The sequence below is a fragment of the Kogia breviceps genome, chromosome 8 (genome assembly GCF_026419965.1).
Source record: "Kogia breviceps isolate mKogBre1 chromosome 8, mKogBre1 haplotype 1, whole genome shotgun sequence".
NCBI lineage: Eukaryota > Metazoa > Chordata > Mammalia > Artiodactyla > Physeteridae > Kogia > Kogia breviceps.
Genome location: NC_081317.1, coordinates 101,546,372 through 101,553,542, shown reverse-complemented (window position 1 = coordinate 101,553,542; position 7,171 = coordinate 101,546,372). Strand labels below are relative to the sequence as shown.

Sequence of the window (7,171 nt, the reverse complement as noted above, 5' to 3'; positions counted from 1 at the left end):
AACAAACTAAGGAATAAAAACCATATGATTATCTCCACAGATGCAGAAAAAGCTTTTGACAAAATTCAACACCCATTTATGATAAAAACTCTCCAGAAAATGGGCACAGAGGGAACCTACCTCAACATAATAAAGGCCACATATGACAAACCAACAGCAAGGATCATACTCAATGGTGAAAAACTGAAAGCATTTCCACTGAGATCAGGAAAAAGAGAAAGATGTCCACTCTCGCCACTCTTATTCAACATAGTTTTGGAAGTCCTAGCCATAGCAATCAGAAAAGAAAAAGAAATAAAAGGAATACAAATTGTAAAAGAAGAAGTAAAACTGTCACTCTTTGCCAATGACATGATACTATAAATAGAAAATCCTAAAGATTCCATCAGAAAACTACTAGAACTAATCATTGACTCTGGTAAGGCTGCAGGATACAAAATTAGTGGACAGAAATCTCTGGCACTCCTATACACCAACAATGAAAAATCAGAAAAAAATTAGAAAGAGAAATTAAGGAAACACTCCCATTTACCACTGCAACAAAAAGAATAAAATACCTAGGAATAAACCTGCCTAAGAAGGCGAAAGACTTGTTCTCAGAAAACTGTAAAACACTGATGAAAGAAATCAAAGTTGACATAATTCTTGGATTGGAAGAATCAATATAATGAAAATGACTATACTACCCAAAGCAATCTACAGATGCAATGCAATCCCTATCAAACTACTATTGGCATTCTTCACAGAATTAGAACAAAAAATTTTACGATTCATATGGAAACACAAAAGACCCCAAATAGCCAAAATAATCTTGAGAAACAAAAACAGAGCTGGAGGAATCAGGCTCCCCGACTTCAAACTATACCACAAAGCTAAAGTAATCAAGGCAGTATGTTACTGGCACAAAAACAGAAATATATATGGTACAAGATAGAATGCCCAGCGATAAAGCCATGCACATATGGGCACCTAATTTGCAACAAAGGAGGCGAGAACATACAATGGAGAAAAGACAGTCTCTTCAATAAGTGGTTCCGGGCAAACTGGACAGCTATTTGTAAAAGAATGAAATTAGAATATTCCCTAAAACCATACACAAAAATAAACTCCAAATGGATTAAAGACCTTAATGTAACACCAGACACTATAAAATTCTTAGAGGAAACATAGGAAAAACACTCTTTGACATAAACCACAGCAAGATCTTTTCTGACTGTCCTCCTAGAGTAATGGAGATAAAAACAAAAATAAACAAATGGGACTTAATTAAAAGCTTTTGCATAGCAAAGGAAACCATAAATAAGACAAAAACAACCCTCAGAATGGGAGAAAATATTTGCAAATGAAACAACAGACAAAGGATTAATCTCCAAAATATACAAACAGCTCATGGAGCTCAGTTTCAAAAACACAAACAATCCAGTTAAAAACAGGTGGAAGACCTAAATAGACATTTCACCAAGGAAGACATACAGATGTCCAAGAGGCACAAGAAAAGATGCTCAACATCACTAATTATTAGAGAAATGCAAATCAAAACTACAATGAGGTATCACCTCACACCAGTCAGAAGGGCCATTATCAAAAAACTAGAAACAATAAATGCTTGAAAGGGTGTGGTGAAAAGACAGCCCTCCTGAACTGTTGGTGGGAATGTAAATTGATACAGCCACTATGGAGAACAGTATAGAAGTTCCTTAAAAATCTAAAAATAGAACTATCATATGACCCAGCAATCCCACTACGGGGCATATACCCTGAGAAAACCATAATTCACAAAGAGACATGTGCCACAATGTTCATTGCAGCACTATTTACAGTAGCCAGGACATGGAACCACCCTAAATGTCCATCGACAGATGAATGGATAAAGAAGATGTGGCACATATATACAATGGAATATTCCTCAGCCATAAAAAGAAACAAAGTTGAGTTATTTGTAGTGAGGTGGATGGACTTAGAGTCTGTCATAGTTGCAGGGCAGAAATAAAGAGGTAGACATAAAAAATGGACTTGAGGACATGGGGTGGGAGCGTGAAGCTGGGGTGAAGTGAGAGTAGCATCAACATATATACACTACCGAATGTAAAATAGTTGGCTGGTGGGAAGCAGCAGCATAGCCAAGGGAGATCGGCTCGGTGCTTTGTTCTGACCTAGATGGAGGGTATAGGGAGGATAGGAGGGAGGCTCAAGAGGAAGGGTATATGGGGACATATGTATGCATATGGCTGATTCGCTTTGTTGTGCAACAGAAACTAACATAGTATTGTGAAGCAATTATACTCCAATAAAGATCTATTAAAAAAATAGATAACTAATAAGGACCTACTGTGTAGCATGGGGAACTCTACTCAATACTCTGTAATGGCCTATATGGGAAAAGAACCTGAAAAAGAGTGGATATATGTAAATGTATAACTGATTCACTTTGCTGTACAGCAGAATCTAACACAACATTGTAAAGCAACTTTACTCCAATAAAAAAAAAAATTTTTATAAAAAAAAAAAAGAGAGAGGTGGATGGCAGAGACCTTTGTAAGGACCCAGACAAGAGATGATGAGGAGTTAAACAAGTGAGATGATGGTAGGAAGGCAAACAATGGAGAATGGCCAATAAAGTTTGGTGCAAATCCCTAGGGGTCAAGGATGCTGTGTTTATTGAGTCATTGTATTGTGTGCAGTTGCCAGGAGTTGAAGGTGAGCTATAGTGTCTATCTCCAGGGCTGAGGATGAGCAAAATTTGTGGATACATACCTTCCCAGCACACAGGAGTTAACATCGAGTGAATCTGATGCTCACAGAGCAAATGTGGTTATATCTAAAAGCCTAAAAGTAAAGGAAAAAATTAAAAAACAAAGTGAGGTCTATAACAAAATACCATTACATAAACCAAAAACATGTACACAATATTAAAAGGATATATATCCTGTACAACGGAGTTAGACATCTAGGCAGGTGAGGGGGATGGAACTGAGGATCAGGGACTGAATAAGGGGAAATAAATGCAAGAGGGGCCTTGTGCTGAATGATGTAGACATTGCTGAGAGCTGAAATGTAGGACTAACCCAACTCTGCATGAGTCCAAAAGACAGATAAGTAATACACACATACATGTATATGCAAACAATAAAAGAGGCACGCCGTGGTTCATTGGGCATTCTGAAGGATTACATGCAAGTGAAGGTGTCACTCACACCTGAATGGCACGTCCCTCTCGCCTCCAAGCTTGTAACAGCATCTCCTCACCTCCTCCTCGCTTCAATACTCCACACATTTGTCTTGTCCAGTGACCACATTCTAAGAAAATAACCTTTGGAAATAGACTTCCCCGGGTATGAGTCTCAGAACATTTTTGAACCTCAGTTTTCTCCTTCATAAAAGTATGAATAATAATATCTATTTCATATGGTGATCACAGGGCTTCCATGAGCTAATAAAAGTGAAAAGAGCCTAATGCAGGATTTGGCTCAGTAAATAAATTGTTCCTATCTGATTGCTCTGGATCTGGGACTCCAAGTTTTGGCCAGTGGCCTCAGGTTGGCCAGTAATAAAAGTGAGACTAGAACTTTGTAAATGACAGCTACAGCTTCAGCTCAGTGCTGGAAGGCTCTGTCTTTCTGGAGAAGGATGAACAGGAACAGCACTCTGGGCTCAGAGCACACCCTACTCCCCTTGTTGGCCCATGGGAAAGCCACATCCAGGCCTGGCTGTGTGCCCACAGTCTAACAGAAAGCCAGTCAGAGAGTCTGGGCTCCCTTACACCCAACTTAGCTGCACATTTTCATCTTTTTTATGTGTTTGGGATGTTACACTAATTGTGATGGGTGTTCTACTGGTGCTCACATTGAGGGGCGGATGATGAAGCCATAATGTAAGGTAATATGTCTATTAAAGATTTAAAATAACCTGATTGCAAGATGATTCCTCATTCCACTGGCAGATTCGAGCTCCTTGAGAAGACGTTGTTGCTAAATTAGAGAGGGCAATAAGGTGGGAGGGAGGGAAGGGACCCAAAGGATATTCTCCAGCTTCTGGAGTGCTGTGAAACTGATATATCTTTTCTTCATTTAATTAAGGAACATCTACTGTGTGAGGCTTCAGCACTGACTCTGTATACATATGGATCAGCAATGACTTTGGAAGCTCTCGATTCAGGAACAAAGTTAACTCGACTTAGTGAACAAAGTCATGGTACTAATGGAGTCATGAATTAATTGTCTTTCTCTCTGATGCCCAAACCAATGTTAGAGCCCCAGGTTATGAGTATATCATTAGAAGTGGCTCCTGGAGCTGTTTGGTCCCCAAATTTCAGAGGTAGATAAAACTTAAGACTAATAGGACCAGGTGAACTCTCAACCATGTCTATCCCTAGCAGACAGAACTTTGGTATCTTCTGCATCTTCCTTCCTGCCTGATGGTCTCTGTTCTACTAAAAAGCAAGAGGTGCATGTCCACCCAAGTCAGAACATTTGGATCATGTGGCTGTGGCAGCCTATAGTTTCACTTGGGAAAGACATCATGTCAACAGGTGACCTGACAGGAGAGCCAGGTCTTATAGAAAATCAGTAGCTTAGATCCACCACTAATTTCAATTCTTCCTCCTGGGCTCCAAAATCCCCAACCAGGCTTAAGTCTCCTACCTACCATGGTTCATCACCCACTATTCCCTTCATTGCTAACCAGCCTCTGCCATTCACCACCTCCTCTTACCCATTTCTACCTCTGCTCCTTCCCTCACTCAGAGACCTGCTCAAGGGCCTGCCTCTCTCCCCTATGTCTCTAATCCTGTTTGAACTTCTAGGTAGACATGATGAATGGAGGAAGGTAAATAAAATCCCACCCTATAACCTAATGACACTAACATGAGCAACAAAATTATCACCATCAGCAACCTGAAATAAATAGGATATGACCTCATGTCATACACTTTTAAAAGTAGTTCCCAAGAAAATCAATAAAGGAAATAATTCATTGTACTCATCTTATATACCTCATCCTCCTCCATACATACCCTCAATAAGTGATATGAGGCAAATACAGTAAGTTTGTAAAATCCCAAGAATGCAACCCCATTTGGGAAGAAGAGGAATTAAAGAGTGAGTGGGTGAGTATGCAGCCCAGGGCAAAAGTAAAGAGAGGCCCTCAGAAGAGAATCTTCACATCTCACTGCAATAAAATAATCACACCTAACATACGTTGGGTATCTGTAGCATGATGATAAGCCATTATATGCAACATTCTATTTAATACTCATAAAAACCCCATGATGTTATTAGCTACATGGTTTACATAAGGAAATCAGGGCAAGTTGATCCTAACCATTATACCATCTCAATAGAGGCAGAAAAAGTACTTGGATGGTACTGCCCTGGTGGTCCAATGATTTAAGAATCCACCTTCCAATGCAGAGGACACGGGATTGATCCCTGGTCGGGGAACTAAGATCCCACATGCCATGGAGCAACTTAGCCTAAGCTCGGCAATTACTGAGCCTGTATGCCACAATTACTGAGCCCACGTGCTCTGGAGCCCACACACCACAACTAGAGAGAAGCCCACACATGACAATGAAAAGCCTGCGTGCTGCAATGAAAGATCCCACATGCCTCAACAAAGACCCAAAACAGCCAAAAATAAATAAATGTTGAAAAGAAAAGAAAAGTACTTGGATTCAAATTTTTTCAGAATTCCAGTCTAAATCAGGAGAATGATTGAAAACACAGGGTATTTCCCCACAAGAGTAGGACATATGCTTGATCATAGGGTATCTTTTTTAATCTCAGAAGAAAGACTTGACTTCTAGTTTTCCAGCAAAACTTCACTCACTCTGGCTAAACTTTTTGACTGACTGAGCCACCAGGGTACTGAAAAGCAGTAAGAACATGATACCTCTCAAATTTGGCTCAGAGTGGAAGACAAAAATGTCTCAATAAGATGAGAAAAATGTTAAGAGGAATTTACCTAGACCTCCCCATGGCAGTCAAAGTTGCTCACACTTAGCGTGAGCAAGGGGACAAAGTGGGCATGTCATGGTGACTGTGGAAACCTATCACACAAAATCCAATAAAGGAAGTGTGGCTACAGAGTACAGAAAAATAATTCAGGTGATAGAAAACATAACTCAAGAACAGAAGACGATTCCCTGCAAGGGCTTCAGGCTATGGAATGACTTGATAATAACATGAATTCTATTTTTTTAATAGGTATTAAAGACAAAATGTCAAAAGAACAGAATGAGATTAAAAGAGGGATTGCAGAACTATGGCAACAGAGCACCCAAACAGTATAATTACAGAACTAATAATTAGAACAGCCCAAACAGAATAGACATGGCTGAAAATTTAAAGTCTTGAAATGAAAGTCCTTCCAGAGAGAATGCAATGGGAAGGAAAGAGAAAGATAAAATGAGTACAGATAAAGTAATAGATATCAAGGGCAGACACAAATGATACAACATATGGATGAAAAGTATTCCTGAAATAAAGAACCCAAAAATTGCAGACAAAAATTATTCCAAGATATTTTTAAAGCTAAATTTCCTTAAATGAAGGCAGAAAATCCAGGCTGCCTTCTGACAGCTGCCTCCAGAGCAATATGAAGTGCCAGAAAATAAAGGGATAATTCCATTTTCAACAGTGAAATCACCAACCACACCAAAAAAAGGAAAAAAAAAACATGGCACAAAATAGACCAAAAAAAGGACACTTATTTACAGTATGAGAGGTGAAACAAGAAGGAAACGAGTTGCCTTGCTCAACCTCAGCTGGGAACGTGCACAGCAGGTGACTCAAATTCTTCACTGCTCAGTGCTTGTTTCAGCAGCAAATGTACTAAAATTGGGATGACACAGAGAAGATTAGCATGGCCCCTGTGCAATGATGACATGCAAATTCTTGAACCGTTCCATATTTTTGATTGGAAGAATCAACATTGTGAAAATGACTATACTACTCAAAGCAATCTACAGATTCAATGCAATCCTTATCAAACTACTATTGGCATTTTTCACAGAACCAGAACAAAAATTTTACAATTTGTATGGAAACACAAAAGACCCCAAATAGACAAAATAATCCTGAGAAAGAAAAACGGAGCTGGAGGAATAAGGCTGCCAGACTTCAGATTATACTACAAAGCTACAGTAACCAAGACAGTATGGTACTGGCACAAA

At 39.3% G+C, this 7,171-nt stretch overlaps 1 non-coding gene across 1 annotated transcript; it reads left to right on the top strand.

Annotated features, from left to right (window-relative positions):
* Positions 1-6,810: 6,810 nt before the first annotated feature.
* LOC131762110 (U6 spliceosomal RNA) lies at positions 6,811-6,913 on the top strand. The gene has a single exon (XR_009337187.1). It is a non-coding gene; the product is annotated as a U6 spliceosomal RNA (small nuclear RNA).
* The last annotated feature ends 258 nt before the right edge of the window (positions 6,914-7,171 follow it).